Source organism: Monodelphis domestica, chromosome 1, assembly GCF_027887165.1.
Source record: "Monodelphis domestica isolate mMonDom1 chromosome 1, mMonDom1.pri, whole genome shotgun sequence".
Lineage (NCBI taxonomy): Eukaryota > Metazoa > Chordata > Mammalia > Didelphimorphia > Didelphidae > Monodelphis > Monodelphis domestica.
Genome location: NC_077227.1, coordinates 306,948,368 through 306,970,425, shown reverse-complemented (window position 1 = coordinate 306,970,425; position 22,058 = coordinate 306,948,368). Strand labels below are relative to the sequence as shown.

The 22,058-nt window shown below is 38.2% G+C and overlaps 1 protein-coding gene across 5 annotated transcripts in view; it reads right to left on the bottom strand.

Moving 5' to 3' along the window:
* Positions 1-21,802, bottom strand: part of TIFAB (TIFA inhibitor) — a 126,627-nt gene extending 104,825 nt beyond the window's left edge. For 2 of the 5 annotated variants that reach the window (XR_008915044.1, XR_008915043.1), the window contains exons 1-2: positions 21,518-21,802; positions 14,633-14,750 (exon numbers count right to left, since the gene is read on the bottom strand). The gene's annotated coding sequence lies outside the window, so the exon portion shown is untranslated. The remainder of the gene's footprint in view (positions 1-14,632; positions 14,751-21,517) is intronic. The other 3 variants (XR_008915041.1, XR_008915042.1, XM_056811100.1) reach the window with 2 other exon arrangements.
* Positions 21,803-22,058: the final 256 nt, after the last annotated feature.

Below are 22,058 nucleotides of genomic sequence, written 5' to 3'. Positions count from 1 at the left end.
CTAGCACAGCTACATACTTTATAGTAGTAGACTTGTGCTCAGCTTTCTTTTCCATACCCATACATGAAAACTCCAGGCATATCTTTGCTTTCACCTGGCAGGGTTGTAAGTACTCCTGGAGTTGTCTGCCACAAGTTTTCGTAGATAGCCCGAGCTTATTTGTGCAAATTTTGAGCCAAGATACAGATAATATAAAATTTAAAAACAGCAAATTAATGAAATACGTAGATGATCTACTCTTGGCTTCAACAGATGCAGAAGCATGTCAGGAAGATAGCAAACACCTCTTTTTGGAATTGCACAAAAGAGGGCATAAGATCTCAAAGGATAAGGTTCAGTGGTGCCTCCCTAAAGTAGAATATTTGGGGTTCATCCTGACTGCAGGTGCCCACTTTATTTCTCCCAAACAAATTGAGAATATTCAAAATTTAAGTGCTCCTACCACTAAGAAACAGTTGAGAACAATTTTGGGATCAACAGGGTTTTGTAGACAATAGATTCCTTGCTATGGGGAAATTACTAAACCCCTTATAGCACTAACAAGGGATTCGGTCCCTGAACCCCTCAAATTAGAATCAGAACACCTGTCAGCTCTATCAGATCTAAAAAAAAGCTATCTTGTCTGCCTCCTGTCTCTAGGCATCCCAGATTACAACAAGCCATTTACTTTGTATGTACATGAGCAAAGAGGGGTAGCTTCAGGTATTTTAACTTAGACTTTGGGACCTTCTCAGCGCCCAATTGCTTATTATTCTGCCCAACTGGACCCAGTAGCATCAGGAGCACCACCATGTCTTGGAGGAGTAGCTGCTACAACCTTACTAGTGACAAAAACTGTTGATCTAGCATTGGGATGCCCATTAACAATTATGTGCCTACATGAGGTAGAAGCATTGTTCCTAAGACATAGAACACAGACATTTTCTGATCAGTGAATTCCAAGGTATGAAATAACCTTGTTAAACAATGAAAACATTATCTTGAAATGCTGTTCAACCCTTAACCCTGCCACCTTGCTTCTAGATTTACCAACGTCAGGAGAACCATTACATAGTTGTGAAACACTAGTGTCCATGGCTGAAAAGCCTCGAGATGATCTCTTGAACACTCCCTTAAACAACTCAGATGTAGTCTTATTTACTGTTGGTTCTTCTTTTATGAAAGATGGCATAAGCTACACTGGAGCTCCTGTAGTCACAGAATTTGCCACTGAGTGGTAAGCTTCATTGCCCTCTAACATTAGCGCTCAAGGGGCAGAACTCATAGCTCTGAAACATGCCTGTATAATTGCCAAGGGTAAAAAGACAACAATTTATACAGATTCTAGATACGCTTTTGGCATTTGTCACTTAGTCAGGATGCTATGGCTCCAGAGAGGATTTTTAACCTCAGCTGGAAAATCCATAGCTAATGCAGACATTATTAATGAAGTTCTTTCTGCTCTCAAACTGCCTGAAGCCCTAGCTGTAGTTCATTGTTCTGCCCATACAAGTGGCACTGACCCTGTCTCTAGGGGAAATGACCGAGCAGATACTGCTGCAAAGCTAGCAGCCATAGAAGGGCCTGAATTAATTTTAACATTAACAACCACTGATGACTTAAATTTATCACTTTCCTAAAATGAAAAGGAAGTGGAAATATGGAAACAAAAATTCAAAGCAAAACAGATTAATGGAGTATGGATGCCATCTGAAGGAAAACCCCTGCTCCCTAGAAGTTTCTATCACCAAATTTGTCCATCTGTTCATAAAAATGGTCACTTTGGTACCCAGAGCATTGTGGACTCTGTTAAGAGAGTAAGGATAGCCCCTAGTATAACTACCATAGCCTCTAAAGTGTGTTCAGCCTGCTCTACCTGCTACGTATATAACCAACACGCCTTTCATGGAAAAGCCACATAAGTGACAATCCTACCCAAATTAATTTACTTATTTAGTGCTATACCCATTGAACTACCACAAACTTTTTTACTGGATTAGAAAAAAACATAACAAATTCATTTGGAAGAACAAAAGATCAAGGATATCCCGGGAAATCATGAAAAAAAAATGTGAAGGAAAGTAGCCTTGCAGTCACAGATCTCAAGCTATACTATAAAGCCGTGGTCATCAAAATAATATGGCTAAGAGACAGAAAGGAGGATCAGTGGAATAGACTTGGGGTAAGTGACCTCAGTAAGACAGTCTATGATAAGCCCAAAGATTCCAGCTTTTGGGACAAAAATCCTCTATTTGATAAAAACTGCTGGGAAAAGTGGAAGACTGTATGGGAGAGATTAGGTTTGGATCAACATCTCACACCATTCAGCAAGATAAACTCAGAATGGGTGAATAACTTGAATATAAAGAAGGAAACTCTAAGTAAATTAGGTGAACACAGAATAGTATACATGTCAAATTTTGGGGAAGGGAAAGATTTTAAAACCAAGCAAGACTTAGAAAGAGTCATGAAATGCAAAATAAATAATTTGGACTACATCAAATTAAAAAGGTTTGTACAAACAAATCTAATGTAACCAAAATCAGAAGGAAAGCAACAAATTGGGAAACAATCCTCATAAAAACCTCAGACAAAGGTTTAATTACTCAAATTTACAAAGAGCTAAATCAATTGTAAAAAAAATCAAGCCTTTCTCCAATTGAAAAATGGGCAAGGGACATGAATAGGCAATTTTCAGTCAAGGAAATCAAAACTATTAATCAGCACATGAAAAAGTGTTCTAAATCTCGTATAATCAAGAGAGATGCTAAGCAAAACAACTCTGAGGTATCACCTCACACCTAGCAGATTGGCTAACATGACAGCAATGGAAAGTAATGAATGTTAGAGGGGTTGTGGCAAAGTTGGGACATTAACGCATTGCTGGTGGAGTTGTGAATTGATCCAACCATTCTGGAGCACAATCTGGAACTATTCCCAAAGGGTGCTAAAAGGCTGTCTGCCCTTTGATCCAGCCATAGCACTTCTGGGTTTGTACCCCAAAGAGATAATAAGGAAAAAGACCTATACAAGAATATTCATAGTTGCGCTCCTTGTGGTGGCAAAAAATTGGAAAATGAGGGGATGCCCTTCAATTGGGGAATGGCTGAGCAAATTATGGTATATGTTGGTGATGGAATACCATTGTGCTCAAAGGAATAATGAACTTGAGGAGTTCCACAGGAACTGGAACCTCCTCCAGGAATTGATGCAGAACGAAAGGAGCAGAACCAGGAGAACATTGTACACAGGGACTGATACACTGTGGTACAATGGTATGTAATGGACTTCTCCATTAGTGGTAATGCATTGATCCTGAACAATCTGGAGGAATATAGGAGAAAGAACACTATCCACATTCAGAGGGAAAACTGTGGGACTAGAAATACCAAAGAAAACAACTGCTTGCTTACATGGGTCAAAAGGGATATGACCTGGGATGTAGACTCTAAATGATCATCCTAGTTTAAACATCAACAACATGGAAACAGTTTCTGATCAAGGACACATGTAAAACCAGTGGAATTACACATCAGCCATGGGAAGGGTTGGGGGCAGGGGAGGGAGGGAAATAATATGATTCTTGTAACCAAGGAATAGTGTTCTAAATTGACTAAATAGAATTTTCAAAAAAAAAATAAAGTATCTGAACCCAATCCAAATAAAATAAAATAAAATAATATAAATCATCAAAAAAATTAAAAAATAAAAATAAATGAAGGCACAGGGACTGCCTGGCTCTAAACCTTTCTTTGAAGTTGTACATGGGTGAACTCTTCCCCTAACTCTTCTTTTTTCATATAGGACTTGTGTTTGTCCATCACTTCTCCTGTAAAAGCCACCACTGTTTCTTGTATTTATTTTGTATAAACTTTTTTTTAGTGTCACTACCAATAGAATATGAGCTTCTTCTAGAGGCAAGGATTTCTTCTTCCTCTTCCTCTTCCTCTTCCTCTTCCTCTTCTTCTTCTTCTTCTTCTTCTTCTTCTTCTTCTTCTTCTTCTTCTTCTTCTTCTTCTTCTTCTTCTTCTTCTTCTTCTTCTTCTTCTTCTTCTTCTTCTTCTTCTTCTTCTTCTTCTTCTTCTTCTTCTTCCTCTTTTGTTCTTTGTATCCCTAGTACCTAGTCCAGTGACTAGCATGTAGTAGAAACTTAATAAAAATCCTCATTTGATCTATCCATTCTTGATGGCTATTGTCCCATATGTCTCCTCCTATTCATAGCTAAATTCCTTGAGAAAGCCATCTACAATCAGTACTACCATTTCCTTTCCTCTAATCTTAACTCTGCAATCTGGCTTCTTACTTCATTATTAAACTGAAACTGCTTTTTCCAAAGTTACTAATAGTTTCTTATTACCAAATCTGATGGCCTTTTCTCAATCTTCATCTTTCTTGAATTCTTTTGAAACTGCCCATCAGCCTCTTCTCCTTACTACTATCCTCTCTCTATGTTTTAATGACACTATCTTATCCTGGTTCTCCCTCCTATCTGTCTGAGCATTTCCTTTTTTGGATCTGCATCCAAGTCACCTTGATAAATATGTGTTTGCTTGGACTATAGTGGTGGCACCCTTCTCTTCTCCCTCCATGCTACTTTGCTTGATGCAAATCGTTCATGTGGTACAATCCCTAGAACTCCCAAGGATTCAATTCTCATTTCTTTGCTGACCTACATAATGAACTCCAACCTCTCTACTAACCTTTAGTCTCTCATTTCCAACTGCTTCCTGGACATCTGAAAAATATCTATCAATAGCGTATAGACTTTTAAACTCAACATATCCAAAACTGAACTCATTCTACCAAGTCTACCTTTCTTCTTAACCTTCCTAGTACTGTTGAAAATACCTCTCAGTCCCTTGGGCTCTCAACCTAGGTGTCAGTCATCCTTAACAACTCAGTCTCTCTCCTCCTGTCCAAGCTGCTGCCAAATCCTATAAACAGCTCTCATAGATATCTTCTCTTCTCTGGCACTACCACCACTCTGGTGCAGGCCCTCATTGCCTCACCCCTGAACTATTTCAATATCAATGAACTATTTCAATTCAAGTTTTCTGGTTGAGTCTTATGTCAAGTCTCCCTCTATTCCAGGCCAATCCTCCAGTCAACTGTGAAATTAATCTTCCTAAAATGTAAGTCTAATCATGTTACCAACCACTCAGTAAGCTTGAGTGGCTTCCTATTACCTCCAGGATCAAGTATGAAATCATCTGTTTGGTAGTCAAAGCCCTCCCTACCATTACTCACCAACCTACTATCTCCAACCTCAAGTTTCTGTCCTTTCTAATGTTCTTGCACTAGAAATTCCTATTAACTCCAGGCATATTCACTGGCCATTCCACATGCCTAGAATTTTCTCTCCTTTCTCATATCTGTCTTTTGACTTCTTTCAAGTCACAATTAACATCTCACCTTATACAAAGTCTTTCCTCACCTCCTTAATCCCACTGCCTTCCCTTTGTTGGCAATAGCCAATTCACCCCATCTGTATTTTGTTTATATACAGTTTGCATGTTGTTTTCCCTATTAGACTGTAAATGCTTTAAGAACATGAACTGTTTGGTTTTGTCTTTCTTTAGCATAGGCACAAAGTAGTTGTATACTAATAGATTGACTTAATTGATTGACTGATAATGCCCAAGTCATTATGATTCTATTAGTGTAATTCCTAACTATAGATATATTCTGAATTGAAGATCTTCTAAAGGCAATAATTACCAGTTCTGATACTAGCTTCCAGATTCCACATAGGCAAGTATGTAACTAAACCACTATCTGACTCTATCTTTCTTCATCTATAAAAATAGGATTAATAACAACATCTCTTCAGGAGACTATCTAGAATTTCATTATTATATTGTTTGAATTGCCTGGTGAGGAAATTCACTTAACAAATCACACTTTCTTTGTAATTTATTGTCTTAGAGCATTGTAGGGGGCATTTTAATTTGCCCAGAGTGACACAACCAGCATGTGTCAGAACCAGAACTCGAACTCAGCTCTTCTAACTCCAAGATCAGCTCTCCATCTACAATGTCATGTTGCTTCTACCACAGAGGGTTATTGGGAGACTTAAATTAGATCATGTATTTGAAGCATTTTGTACAAAGTCCCAACTTTTTTAAAAGCAGTAATTATTTTATACTTTGTAGTGCAATAGATAGAGCACCAGGAAGTCAGGAAGACCTGAGCTCAAATTTAGCCCCAGAAACTCATTAGCTCTTAGACCCTGAGCAAATCACTTAACTTCTCTATGTAACAGTACTGCTTCCTAGGGTTGTTGTGATGATCAAATGAGATAATTGTTAAGTGCTGAGCACAGTGCCCGGCATGGAGTAAACATGTTATTTAATGTTAGCTATTGTTATTATTATAATAATCAGTTGTTGTCTGCCATACTCAAAGAGGACCAAAATTACATCACTGGCTGATGTCTTTTGACTAACGCATAAATTGTATTTTGAGTGAGGTAGAATTGCCCAAAGTCATCTCCTCACTCCCTCTTCCAGAATCACAGAAGTCCAATGGCAAAATAAAAGTCAGGATGACTGGTAATATGATGGAAATCAACTGAATTTGCCAGTACAATCTTTGGCTAGGATTATATGAACTTTTCATGGAGAAAAACACTGGAAATGTAAAGAATCCTAGAATGATTTTTATTATAATCATAGGATATTAAAACTGAAAAGTTCCTTCCTTAGACTGTGGAAGGTTAGAGTTACAAGGATCATTATGTCAACTTTTTCATTTTAAAAAAGGAAAACTGGGGCTTAGAGAAGCAATGCCTAAGGCCATATAGTGGGTTAGCAGCAGGTTTGGGACTAGAATTCCTGTCTTCTGAATCTCAGAACTCTTTGAATTTAGGTACTGAAAACTACTGATTATATAATGGCCAATTCTCAGTATTTTCTTAGGAGCAAACATGATACCAGCCACTCCATCACCCTTAATCCCTAATTTATGCTTAGTGGAAAAAGTTGGCTCAATTTTATTAAAATAAACTCATTTATCTAACTCTTTTTATTTTACAAAAAGAATAAAATAAAATCTTCATTTTGTACTATTCATATACAGTTACAAGAGGAGTAGGCATACTCCTTGCTCCTCAATCACCACTTCCAGATCATCACCCTCTCCTCCTTTGAGTTTCTCTCCATACATGTAAAACACTCTGTCATTCTCCCTCCTTCCTCAAGGAATTAGATTTTTCCCTCCACTCCAACTCTGCCCTCATATAAAAGTAACTTCAAAATACAAGTTGAAGCTCCCTCAAATACTCTGGCTACTGAATTCATTAACTTCCTCATTTTCTACAACCTGAAATCTCTATTATACATACCTTAGTTAACACAAGGATGATTCCACCATTACCCTGAAATGCCCTACCTCCAAAGTTCAGATCTCTGAGATTTTTCTATCTGACCACAACCTCCAATCATTTTCTTTCTCCCTGTGCCTCAGTCTTCCTAAACCTATTAAAAAAAAAAAAACCTTTCCTTCCATCTTAAAATCAATACTATGTATCTGTGAGTGGTAAGGAGTAGGCAGTTAAGGTTAAGTGACTTGCCCCAAAGTTACAGGAAGTGTTTGAGGTCACATTTGAACCCAGGACTGACTTCCTGTTTCTAGAACTGGCTCTCTTTCCACTGAGGTACCTTGATGCTCACCCCAAAACTTATTTTTTATCTTCCCTGTGACCTCCAATTCCTACATGTCTCTCCCCTTTCCCAGTCTATTACCCATGCTCTGGCCTCGTTTTTCTCTTTGTCCTGGTCAGTGCCATTCCTTGTACCTGTATTTTTTATTAGATCCCCTCTTTTTTCCTCTGATAGCTTAACCTATTAATAATCCCCTTTATTTCTTTAATCTTCAATCTCTCTCTGTGTACTGACTCCTACTCTACTGCCTACAAAATATGTAGGCTGACCCATCTTTACTATAATGTTCACTTATCCCTGCCATTCCCATTAGCTATCATCCTATCTTTCTCCTCCTTTTAACAACTGGACTCTTACATTCCTTATTTATTCTGCTTTTCCTCCCAATAACTTCTCAACCTCTTACAAGCTGACTTATGATCTCACCACTTAGCTAAAATTAATCTCTTCAATTATAATGATCTCTTAATTGCTAAATCCTCTGACCTTTTATCATTCATCACCATTTCTGCATCATTTGATTGCTGACCACTCTTCTCTTTAATGTTCTTTCCTCACTTAGTTTTTACAACACTTCTCTGATTCTTCTCTTTCATGTCTGATCATGCCTCCTAAGACTTCTTTACTAGATTATTATACATGTCTCTATCCATAAGTGTAGATATCCTCTAAAGTTCTCCCTTGGACTTTTTTTCTTTTGACATATCCTTTCTCTTGTCAATCATGAGCTCAGTGATAATTTCTTTGCAATGATGGCTGAGTTTGAATCTGAAATCACTCAAATTCATGTTGTAAAACTCCAATTGCATGTGAGTCAGTCAATAAACTTCTAATTGCTCAGGCCTTATCAGTGCCTGGTGTAGTGCTAAACACTGGGGATAAAATGAAAACAAAAGACAATCCTTGCTGTTAAGGAGTTTACAATTTAATGAAGTAGACAGCATGCAAATAACAAGGTACAAACAGGAAAAAATGAAGAGAATAATAGAGGGAAGACATTAGCATTAAAGGGATTGGGGAAAGGATTTTACCTGGAATCTGAAGGAAGTTAGGAAGTTTGGAGCCAGAGATGGGGAGGAAGAGAATCCAGGCATGAGGAATGTTCATTATAAATGCCTCCAGTCAAGAAATGAAATGTCTTCTATGAGGAACAGCCAGGAGTTCAGAGACACTGAATTTCAGAATTCAGTGGAGGGTGAGGAAGAGGGTGATAAATAAAGTTTAAAAAGACTAGAAAGATAGGAAGAGGCCAAATAATGAAGGACTTTGAGAAACTTTCAGAGGAATTTGTGTTTCATCCTAGAGATGAAAGGGAGTCACTGGGATTTGTTAAGCAAGGGGTGAAATCCTGAAAGATGTATGACAGAGAATGCTGTCCACCTCCAGAGAAAGAACTGTTGGAGTCATCTTTCACATCAGTGTATTTATGGTTTTGTTTTGGGGTTTTGGTTAAGTATGAGTGTGCTTTTACAACAGTGATCAATATGGAAATGTATCTTATAGGACAAAAAGATAAAAAAACAAAGGGGTGACATGGTCAGACCTATACTGTAGAAAGATCAATTTCACAGTTGAGTGGAAAAATCATAAGAGTAAATGGAGACCTGAGGCATTGAGACCAATTAGCAAACTATTAAATATTTGAGGGGTGAAGTCATTAGTGTCTGCACCAAGCAGGATCAAAACAGATGAGTACATATATGAGAAATGTTACAGGACTTGACAGCTGATATGGGAGAGGGAGGGAGAGAGAGGGGGAGGAGAGGAGTTAAAGGATGACACCAAAATTTCAAGCCTAGGTGACTGAAAAATGGCCATATAGACTGTAATGAAGTTACGAAAAGGAGAGGAATTTGGAAGAAAGAAAAGTTTTAGACATGTTGAGTTTAACATGTTTATGGGAGATCTAGTTCAAGATGTCCAATAAGTAGTTGGAGATAGGAGATTAGAGGTCAGCAGAGAGCTGTATAAATTGATTTTAAAATCATCAGCATAGAGATAATAATTGAATCCATGGGAGTCAATGAGATCACCAAATAAGACAGTATATAGAAAAAAGAGAAGCAGGTCCAGAACAGAATACTAGGGGAATACATAGAATTATGACCTGAATGAACATACAGCAGCAATGGATACTGAGACGGATTGGTAAAGTAGGTACATAAATAGGAGGGAAACCAGGATAGAATAAGATCACAAAAACCTAGAAGGAAGAAGATGTCAAGTAGAAGAGAATGATCAACAATGCCAAAGAATGCAGCTTGTTCAAAAGGCATGAGGATGAGGAAATGGTTATTACGTTTTGCAGTCGAGAGATTATTGGTCACTTTGGAGAAACTTCAGTTGATGATGAAGTGAAAAGTCAAACTGTAAAGAATTAAGAAGATAGGATAACAAAATTTTCTTGGAGACTACATATTAAATTATAATTATGTATTAGTAAAAGTTGGAGAAAGAGGGAGAATAAGATCATCTGGTCAGCCTAACAAAGAAAAAATCTCCAAGCTGTTTCAAGTGGCCTCTTGCCAGAGACTGTTCAGCCAGATAGGCCTCCAACCAAAGGCAGGACGAGATTTCCCCACCAGATAAGATAAATAAAGCCAGCAGTGTCCACCAAGAAGAGAGAAACCAGAGCATAAATAGGTGGCCAGGAGGCTATGTCATAAAGGGCAAGTCAGATCAGAATGGGAAAGGAAAAGACTGAAGATGAAAACAAATTTGTTACCTACAAATGTTTACTAAGGCTTGGACTGGGATCCTGGCTAGTCACCCATGTATTGTTAAGAGCATGGTACTAAGATTTAAGACTCCAAAACAAAAGCAGAAAGTCTCAACTTTGAGCAATTTGATATAGGTCATACATTTGTGATCATATAAAACATATTTCCATATTTATCATGTTGTGGAAGAAGACATGTAAAAAACATGAAAAAAATAAAGTGAAAAATGGTATGCTTCAGTCTGCATTCTTACTCCATTAATTCCTTCTCTAGAGTTGGATAACATTTGTTGTCATGAGTCCTTTGAAGATGTCTCAGGCATGGGGAAAAGGAGGAAGGGAAGGAGAGAATTTGGAATTCAACATGTTAGAAAATGAATGTTAAAAAAGGTGGTTAGGTGGCTCAGTGGATAGAAAGTCAGGTCTGGAGACAGGAGGGCCTGGGTTCACATCTAGTCTCACACATTTCCTAGTTGTGTGACACTGGTCAAATCAAGAAAGTCAGGTCTGGAGACAGGAGGGCCTGGGTTCACATCTAGTCTCACACATTTCCTAGTTGTGTGACCCTGGTCAAATCATTTATTGATTCTAAGTTGGAAAGTGAGGGTTTTAAAACAAAACAAATAATGAATGTTAAAAATTGTTTTTACATGTAATTGGAAAAATAAAATAATATTGTACCATTTTGCCCCCCTCCAAAAAAAACAGGAAGGTATCCTGTATCCTACTATACCCACAAATGTTTACTAAGGCTTGGACGAGGATCCCGGCCAGTCACCCATATATTAAGAACATGGTACTGAGATTTAAGACTCCAAAATAAAAGCAGAGAGTCTCAACTTTGAGCAATAGGGAACTCCTCTCCTCATTTTAACCAATTAAACCGAGTATTTTTTTCATTAAAAAACATTTTTTTCAATTACATGTAAAAAAATGTTAATATTTTTTTTTCTTCAGTAATGTTTTATTTTTTCTCACTTACATGAAAAGCAATTTTTGGCATTATTTTTCTGACATTCTCTCCATCCTTCTCCCCTCTCCTTTCTCCTAGACACAGTAAAAATGTTATATTGGTTTAAAATGTACAATTATTTAAAACATATTTCCTTATTTGTAATATTGTGTAAGAAGGGAGATTTTTTAAAAATCCATGAAGCAAATGGAATGATTTGATTAGAGAAATGTAAAGTAAAACAACTCTGAGGTACCACCTCATATCTATCAGATTAGTCAATTGACAGTAAAGGAAAGTGAGAAATGTTGGAGGGGATGTGGCAAAACTAGGACACTAATACATTGTTGGTGGACCTATGAACTGATTCAACTGTTCTGGAAGGCAATTTGGAGCTAATCCCAAACACCTATAAAACAATGTAAATCCTTTGATCTAGTAATACCACTACTAAGCCTGTATCCCAAAGAGATAACAAAAAAGGGTAGGGGAGGGCTTACTTGTACAAAAATATTTATAGCAGCTCTTTTTGTGGTGTCAAAGAATTGGAAATTGAAGGAATATCCATAAATTGGGGAAAGACTAAATAAATTGTAGTATATTATGGTGATGGAGGTGATGGAATATTATTGTGATATAAGAAATAATGAGTAGGATAACTGGAGAAAGAGCTTGAAAGAATTATATGAACTGATGCAGAGTAAAATAAGCAGAACCAGGAGAACATTGTACACAGTAACAGCAGTATCGTGAAATGATCAGTTGTGAAAGACTTAGCTACTCTCAGCAATTCAATGATCTAGGACAATTCTAAGTGATTTATGACAAAGAATGCTATCCACCTCCATAGGAAGAACTGTTGGGGTTAGACTTCAGACCAAAATATATAATTTTTCCCTTAAGTTCATTTGGGGGTCTTGGTTTTAAATGATTCTTCTCTTACAAAAATGAACAGTATGGAAATATGTTTTGATTGATAATACATATATAACCCAGATCAAATTGCTTACCAGCTCTGGAAAGGGGGAGGGAAGGGAGGGAAGAAGACAATTTAGATCATATAACATCAGAAAACTTATGTGGGAAATTGTTATTTCATGTAATTGGTAAAATAAAATATCTTTACCCCCCCCAAAAAAAGAAAAAGAAAATGGAATGAAAATGGTATGCTTTGACATGTATTCAGACTCCATCAGTTCTTTCTCTGGAGATAGTATTTTTCATCATGAGTCTTTTGGGATTATCTTGGATCATTGCATTGCTGAGAATATCTTTGTCAGTTGTTTATCATACAGTATTGCTGTTACTGTGTATAATGTTCTTTGTATTCCGCTCACTTCACTCTGCATCAGGTTATGTTAAGTCTTTCCAGGTTTTTCTGAAATCCTTCTGCTCATCATTTCTTATAGCTCTATTCCATTACAATCATATGCCACAACTTGTTCAGCCACTCCCCAATTAATGAGCTTCCCCTTAAACCAGAGAGAATTTACCAATGCTGTGCCTAGAACCTTTGGCTACTGCACCTTCATGAACAAATCTTCCTACTCTCACCAAGGAGAGCCAGAGCCAGGCACTAAATCACAAATCGAAGTAACAAGGAATCCCTCCTTAGCTAAAGCAAGACACTCCAAGAATGATCAGGCAGCAGTATGAAAAAGTAGTGGGTGTTTCAAAGGACTGCAGCAATGATGATGTGGTGGCCAAAAAAGCTAATGTAATCTTGGACTGCATTGAGATGCATAGCTTTCAGGAATAAGGAGGTAATAATCTCGGAGTACTTCGCCAGGACTACTGTGTTCACTTCAAAACAACAGGTTTTGGGAAGGTCATTGGCAAATTTGAAGATCCACAGGAGAGCAACTAGGATGGTGAAAGGCCTTAAGCTCTGAACATTTTGGAATAAGTTGAATTAACTGAGTGAAGAGGTTAACCTGGAGAAGAGAAAATCCAGAGATGCATGTTAACTGTGTTTAGGGATTTGAAAGTCTGTTCTGTTTAGCTCAGTGGGTGCTGAAGAAGGCTACCTGAATGAGTAGGTTAGCATTCCTTTATTAATGTTTGACCTTTCTCCTAAGTTGGACTGCCAGTATAATAAGATTGAAAGTGAACTGGACCAAAGCATTTAGAAATTAGAAAGGGAGCTCTTGATTCTCAGGAAAGGTAAAATAAAAGGGAAGGAGCAGCTAATGGATCAAGGGACCAAGTTAAGGGACCTCACCAGGAACCCATGTGGTTTCTGACCCAGAGGTTTCAGTTCCTACTGAGACCAGCCCATGAAATAGGAATATTATACTTCCTAATATAATAATATAGAGTTGACAGACCACCACCATGGCAACTTGAGACCCTTGATTCTTCCGCTACTTGTGAAATGCCTACTTATCATACATAGGTGATGTGAATTATAATTTGAAATAGAATTACTCATTTTTCTCCCAGTACAAACAGTAAAGAAGATGACGCAAATGGAGAATATGAAATGATTAGAAGTAACTATATTTCTAAATGTTATTGATTTTTGTATGTTTCTTAATGTATCTCTCGCTCCATCCCTCTCAGAGTCATTCCTTTTAACAAATTTTTTAAAAAATTAATGTTAGAAGTGGGGAGTTCTGTAGGACTAACCAACATATCAAAGGAGTTTGACATTATATGTAGTGTTCCATACACATAGTCCCCATTTCTACAAAGAAATCTTCCTCTATTTGTGTTCACTGTATTCATAATTTCTTTACAGGACAATTAGTGTTTCATCTCATGTTGTATGGCCATTTCCCAGTAGATGGGCATATACTTTGTTTCTAGTTCTTTGCAACTACAGAAAGTGACTATTTGGGGTATATAAGATTTTTTGTTGTTAATCTTCTTGGTTAGCATGCCTTAATAGGGCAATCTTTTGAGTCAAGTGGTATCAATATGTTGATTGATTCTTCATATGGTTCCAATTTGCTTTTGAACAAATATAAAATTTAGTCTTTTATGCTAATATGAAAGTTCCAAAGTAATATTGTGATCGCCGATTTTAAAAATAATATAGCTTAAGTCAAAATGACTTTTAGTAGCTTTATTTACAAAAGAGGTAGAAAGAGTGAAAGTGAAAAAATGTAAGAAGACAGTAGAGAAATATCTAGCCTACCACCCTAAGTTCTGTTCTGTAACGGTGTTCAGCTCAGCCCTGGCAGGGCTTGGTAACCTTCACCAGAGGACCCAGTGGTGTCTTCAGCAAGGGTTCTACCAAAGCAGCCTCCTCCAGGAAAGGAAGGCCTCTCTGGAACCAATCTCTTTTCAGAAGCCAGGAAAGGAAGGCCAGCTACTCACCCAGCAAGCTGACACAGAATCCAGGGAAAGAGTCTCCTTCTTCAGTCCAGCTCACCAACACGAAATCCCAAGGAGCCACTTCCAAAGACGTCCAAAAGCCAAGTCCAAAAGGCAAAGTCTGTTGGACAGGAAGTTCAGGACTTTTTGAGGTCCTTTCTCCATGTCACTTCCTGTCCCTTCCCCAATTTAGGGGAACCAATAACAGTCTTTCAATTTAGCTAGCACTGCCTAGGGGCAGGGCAGTGGCCTCAGGAGTTTTCACCCACTCTAGCAAGTGACTCTTGAATTCTCTTACTTAATGTTAAGTAGGGGTGCTTAAGTTTTTGATTGATTAATTTAAAAGTTGCTGGTTGATAGACAAAGAAAGTTTGATTTACTCTTCACAACTTTCCAGAATTATTGGGCTTGTTCACAGTTCTATCAACAACACTCTTGGTTGTTATACACTGAAAACTGATAAAAATGATAAAAGATAGGGATAGTCAATATTGGAAGGGTTGTGCAAAGATAGGAACACTAGTGCATTATTTGGTAGAGTTATGAATGAGTATAGTCATTTGGGGAAGCTATTTGGAATTGTGCAAATAAAATGACTAAAATGTCAGTACCCTTTGATTTAGAGATTTCATTGCCAGGTTTATATCACAGATTACTTTAGCAGTTTGGTGAAGCATATAGACTCCTCAGAATAATGTTTTTAAATACAAAAAACGTCAAGAATAGGATTACAAAGGTACATAAATAAAGTTATAAAATGTTTAAATTAAAAAACAAATTATGAAATAAAAATAGTACATAAATACAGTTCTGAAATTAATTTAGTGAAAAACAATAGGGAGCAACTGGGTGGCTCAGTGGATTGAGTGCTAAGCCCAGAGATCCTGGGTTCAAATCTGGCTTTAGACACTTCCTAGCTGTGTGACCCTGAGCAAGTCATTTGACCTCCATTGCCTCGCCTTTACCATTCTTCTGCCTTAGAACCAATACACACTATTGATTTGAAGATGGAAGGTAAGCGTTTTTTTTAAAAAACATTTATAGTCTCCAGGTTAAGAATCCCAACCTTAGGATTTTCTAAGTGGGTCACCATGTCCTCAACAAATCAGTATGGTTTTGCCTCCTGTTTTCCTATCTTTTTGCTTTTAATTTCTGTTTCTTACTGGTATTTTAAATGGATACATGAAAATGAAGTTTTATTGCTGAATTTCAATTTTTACTCCACAAAAAAAAAGAAAGAAAAAGGAAGATTCAGAGTATCTTATTACAGCTCCAGGAAAAATTAGTCATTTTCTCCCTCTCTTGAGGAAGCAGGGAATAAACAAACCTCCTGAAATGACTTTAAGAGAAGTCCAAACAGAAACCTAGAAGTCTCTAGAGTTCCTGAGACCTGGAGGTCTATTCAGTGCTGAGCTGTTCCCCATAGTTGAGGAGCTCTCTGGGAATATGCTTTATAAAATCAACTACATTTATTAGATCCCCCAGTCAGAGAAAGCTATTTATCCTTTTTTGGGTGGCAGAAATGGAGAAGTTATTTTACATTTGGCAAAATTAAGATGAATTCCTTTGGAATGTGAAGTATAAAGGAAGGTTCAGGCAGCTCTGGGGAAAGATGCTGAAAATATAGTAGACTCCTTCCTAAGTGAAAGCAAACTACTTCTGACTAGTCTCAGCTATAGGAATAGAGGGGAAAAGCAACAAAAAACACTGACAGGGCTGATAGCCCATACCATTCACCCAGGGTCAGGGCTACCAGATCTACAGCACTGAGAAGGTCAGGAACAGCTATAGAGATGTGCCGCATTTCCCCCACCCTTTCACCCCTCCATGAAGAAGTCAAGTTCCTAAAAGAAATAAATTTTATAGTTTGGTTTTATGCCTTCTTCACCCTTTCCATTCCCAAGGCCATACCCAGCTTTTCTCAGAAGCAATTACATCCCTTCTTCTGGGCAGAACCCTACATAAGTGGCTTCAGGCTTTAGCTCTGGATCAATCCTACCATACAACCCTGTAGGTGTGGGCTAACCAAATGGTAAAATTTGAGGAGTTGGAGAGAGCTGTGGTTTGAGCAAATACTATATCAGTGAAAACAGATGCTCTAGCAATGGGGGTGGGGAAGAGGGAGGGCAGTAACCGGTCATCATCTTGCTGGGTGGTTCAGAGACCAGTGATATCCTCTATCGGAGAAAATGGGGTTGATAAGAAAGCAAGTGAGAGTGCACACTCAAAGATTATTACCAACTATCGATAATTACCATTAATTGACCAATAGTCTTTTTCGTGGGGCCACAGGCTTCCTGATCTCTCTGTAGCAAGAGACCACTATTGACCACATTTTCCTGCATAGACTTTCTCTGGGTTGTTGGGACTATTTCTTCTTGTTTCTCCTCTGATTTGTTTAACTCCTCTTTGTCCCTTACTTGATCATCATCTGTATCATGCCCCATTCCAATTGTGATTGTTCCCCCCAGTTCTGTCCTAGTCCTTCTTCTCTACAATCTACAATGAAAGAATGTGTCTTTTCCCAGGGATTCAATTGTCATCGCTTCGTAGAATACTCCTGGCTGTTTGTGTTTAGCTCTAGTCTCTCTCCACATCACCAACTATCTACTGAATGTTCCATAGCTAGCTCAAACTCAACATGTACAAAAGAGAATTCATCACCCTGCCTCTAAAACCTACTCTTCTTCAGAAATAGCCTATTTGTGTTGAAGACAATACCATCCTTCTGGTCACCCAAGTTTGAAACCTCCAACCCCTCACCATCCTCATACTATATACACTGTGACAACTCTTGATTCTCTCTTTCCAGACTTATTATAATTAATTACTTCTCTGCATACATCCTATGGCATTCTTGCTAGCTTTATCATGTGACATATCTCCTGTCTCCATACCTTTGCCTTCATGTTTAGAACATACATTCTCCCCAAGCCCACCTTTTGGGATTCCTTGTTCAAATCTTAGCTCCCATATCATCTCTTAAATGAATCCTCCCCTCATCTCCCTAATTGCTGGTTTTTCTCCCTGGACATAAATTACATTTATTTTGAAAATACTCATATGTTTACACGTTGTTTTTCCCTCAATATTCTTGAGGTCAAAGCATGTTTCATTTTTGTTTTTGTGTCTCCTATTATCTGGCACAGTGCCTGGGATATAATTGGCACTTAAATATGTTCTTTTAAAAAAATTACTACTTTTTTCCTCAATTACATGAAAAAAAAACAATTTAGTATTTTCTAATCAACTGATTCCATTTGACATTAGAAAGCAGAACCAGGAGAAATGGGGGAAATTATAAAAGAGGTAGGTTTAGATTTGATATCAAAAAGTTCCTAATAATTAGGGTGGTCCCAAAGTAGAATGAACTACTTCTCCAGGCAATAGATTCCCCTTCCTTGGAGTTCTTCAAGCAGAGCCTGGAGGGGCATTTGTCAAGGCATGTTATAGTGAGGATTCCTTTTTCAGGTATTGGTTGAATTACCTAGCAACATCTCTAAAATTCTTGAATTTTGTGATTTGTCTCAATCCCCTCGCTCTGTCTTTAAACTCAGATTTGGTTGGAATCTCCAGAATCCTCTGAGCTATTGACAGCAGATGAAAGAAGCAGAAAACACTAGAGGTGGAAAGGATTTGGACATCATCTGTCCAACCCACTTGTTTTTACAAATGAAAACATTGAAGTTCTGAGAGAAGTGATTTGCTCAAGGCCCTGCAATTAGTAATGACAAACTGAATGAATGGGTATTTTCTAGATTTCTGGTATGCATTTTGTAAATAGAACATAAATAATTTGGAAGGAGGTTAGTTTTCATTTTGGCTAATTGTTGGTAATTCTTAGGATCAATATCTTCTTGTAATGCAAAGAACTATACCATAGGCTCCATCACATGTTCTTAAAACCTGAGAGACTACATGATAACACGTGTTTAGTCCCTAACACAGGCAAAGACTTTTAACTCTCTGTTCCAGCTCTGTTGAGGTTTTCCTCAGAAACAGCACCCTCTTTCTCTCACCCCTACATGGATTACAGGATTTGAGATTCAGCTCAGCATTATAGCCATTTGTTCCTCATTTACACAAAAACAGTCAACCCCCTGTAAAGGAACAGGAGAACATAACCTTTGTTTGACCAAGAGGCAAGTTGGCCTGGGTAGGAAGATAAGCCTGGCCTCTCCTTGCCTCCCTCCCGCCTCCATTATTCTGGCTTCTTTGACAAAGTAGAATTGTCTGAATCCACAGGGTCAGGCTTGGCAGAGTATTTCACTGCTGTTGGAATTTTTCCCCCTGCTCGAGCCTTGATGGTGCCTCACAAAACCTTTGTCTACATCCCTGAGCTTTCTACCATAGTTTCACTTCACCCAATTCACATCAATGAAATTTTGAGTAAAGTAAAATTTGAATTTAGAGAAACCAACAGGCAAAACCAAAGATGTAGAGGAAGGGATTCTGGCTTTAAAAGAAACCCAAACTGATAGAAATCAGCGCCCAGGTTTTCTCCCCAAATTTTAGGAACTACTCTTCCCATTCTAGTTCCTAAAAGGGCTTAGGATGTTTTACATATGAATTTTCCTAAGTGATTCTACCAAAAAAGCAGTGTACTAGAAATTGCACTGGACTTAAAGAGTCAGAAACCTGGATATAAATTCTGTCCCCAGTACTTATTACCTATGTTACATTGGGAAAGAAACTAAAATGTGCTGAGCTTCAGTTTCATCATCTATAAAATGGACCTACCTCACTGGGCTATGGTGAAGGAAGTACTTTGTAAACCCTATTGCTTTAGGAATGTGTGCTATTTTCACCCTCACTGTCATTATTCAGGGATTCCGTAATGGAGAAAATTATTTAACCTCCCTCCAGGGAGTGACCTGGCCTAACAGCTGTAGGGTGATATTATCACTCTTTTACTTTAGGAAGCTCACTTTTACATGGAATAGAAAATTGATTGGAGAGGGGAAAACAAAGCAGAGAAGATTAAGGAAGAGATTTCAATTGTGTAGGTGAGAGTAAATGAAGTCATAAAATAGCAGGGTAGCCATATGAGTGTCAGGAAAAAGATGGATAAAAAAGACAGAGGCAGAAATAGGAAGATTTGGTAATTAATTGGATATGTGGGATGAATGAGAATGAAGAACAGTGGATAAAACATATTTTGAGCCTGGGTACCCTCAACCAAAATAAGGAAGTTTGGAAGAAGGGTGAGTTTGTCAGGAAAGATAGTGGTTTTTGTTTTTAGATAGACTGAACTTTCATTGCCTACAGGTAGAAAGATTTAACAGGCAGTTAGTTGGTGGTGGGGGACTTGAGCCTTAGAGAGCCTGTGGTTGGATATATAGAACTGAAAATTATCTGAATAAAGATGATCATTTTAAAAGGTGAAAGAGTATAAGGTCTAGGGAGAGTATTTGAGGCATATCCAGGATGAGAACTCGTGATGTAGGCGATACTTTTATGTAAGAGACTAAGGAAGAGGAGGAGATACATAGGGAATCAAGAAAGAACATTGTTATGAAAACCTAAAGAGGAAAAAATATTTAGGAGAGGGTGTTCAACAACTAAATGAAGCAAAAAGACATCAAAAAAGGGCAGGATTGAGAACAAAGCCTTTGTAGAGGCTGTATGTCTTCCATCCTCATCTCTTCCCCTTAGTTCCCTTTAAGACTCAGGTCAAATATCTCCTTCTACCTGATTCTCATCTCCTAGTTCTCTCCCTACCTTACCCTCAGTAATGACATTGCATATATTTTGTATTTACTGTTCTGTGTACATGTTTTTTTTTTTCAGAATAGAACATAATCTCCTTAAGGGTAAGGACTTCCATTTTGGTCTGTGGTTCCCCTAGCAAATAGTAAGCATCTAGTAAATGCCTGTATCATCCATTAAATAAACATAGGAGAGAGTAGACAAAAAGTGCAAGGTTAATATGAAGTAATTTCATTGTGTCTACTGTAAATTTCAGGGCATCCTGAAATCCCTCATGCCTCCCTCTCAGCTTCGCCTCTTCTCCCTACTTTTTCTGTCCCCCATACTTGGCAACCTGCCAGGGCCCCAGCCAGGCACTTTCCCTTGGTCCCTGCTGCCCAAATGTTTTCCAAAAGGAAATCAGTTCCAAATGCAGGGCTGGCCCCAGGGAGCCAGTGCTAAGGGCAACAGATGCCCCCTGAGGCCTGAAAAGGGGCCAGTGATTGAGTTCAAGAGCCCAAACTCAACACTTCTGATAGGCAGTGCTTCTGTGTGTGTGTGTGTATGTGTAGGCACACACATGCATGCTTGTAAAACCTTGAGCAAATCAATCATTAAATATTTATGAAATGCCTACTAGGTGAAGGGCATTGTGCTAGGCATTGGCAGTACAAAACCAAAACTGAAACGGTGTCACCTGGTCATGAAACTTTTATAGGCTTCAGTTCCCTCAGCTGTAAAATGAAGTAGTTGGATTAGACAACTTCTAGGGTTCCTTTCTGTTTCTTTGAAACTATGAATTGGCCCAGCTAGGATTTACAGTTAAGTACGAGCTCAGCACCAGAGGTTTCTTAGGCAATAATAAGAAGTCACATTTCTGAGCCATTTAAAGGTTTCAGTGTCACAGCTGTGATTAGAATTCTAGTCTTTCATGCCTCTTATCTACAATGTAAGGATCCCTTCCATTACACCCTGTAATGAAGAGGAGAAGAAGAGAAGTTAGGAAGACAGAAATGATCACTACTACTAATGAACATTTACATAGCATTGTTAGGCTTGCAAAGTGCTTTACATGTTACCTCATTTGATCCCCGCAATGCCCCTGTAAGATGGGCACTGTTACCCCCATGTTCCCCAGCCCTGCTAGCTTTAAAACAAACAAATGAGACAGAATGAGAGAGAAAGAGAGGCAGCTCTTACCTAGACAGAAGCAGGCCGGAGTTTGGAGCTCCCAGTACTTAGATGAGAGGTTTCTGGTCTGAGCTACATGCCCTTCTCTCAGCTCAGCCAACTTCCTCCCTGTGCTACCACTGATTGGCAAGTCTTCTAAAGTCCTCTGCTCAACTTTTAAAGGCATATGCACTGCCTTCTCTGCTAGCCTCAAGTGCTTCTGTTGGAAAGTGTGTGAAAGTACAAAAGCAAAGACAAACGGAGTAAACACCATTATTCCATATGGAAGTAATGAAAAGAGAAATGGGGGAAGCATAATCCTAGGAATAATTTTGTTTTGGTTGAGCAAGAATATTTAATGAAGTCTTTTAAAAGGTCCATTTTGTAAGTGGTTTGTGCGAAAGAAACAAAAAACAAAAACCGTGTGCAACCTACTTCATTGACTTGAAGGAAGTATTAACTCCTTGCTTCCAAGATGGCATATCTCTGAACATTAGGAAGCACAGTGCATAGAAATGATGCCTGGTCGTGTAAAAATTGAGAGGAAGAGAGTAGTCTTCCAAATCAGATT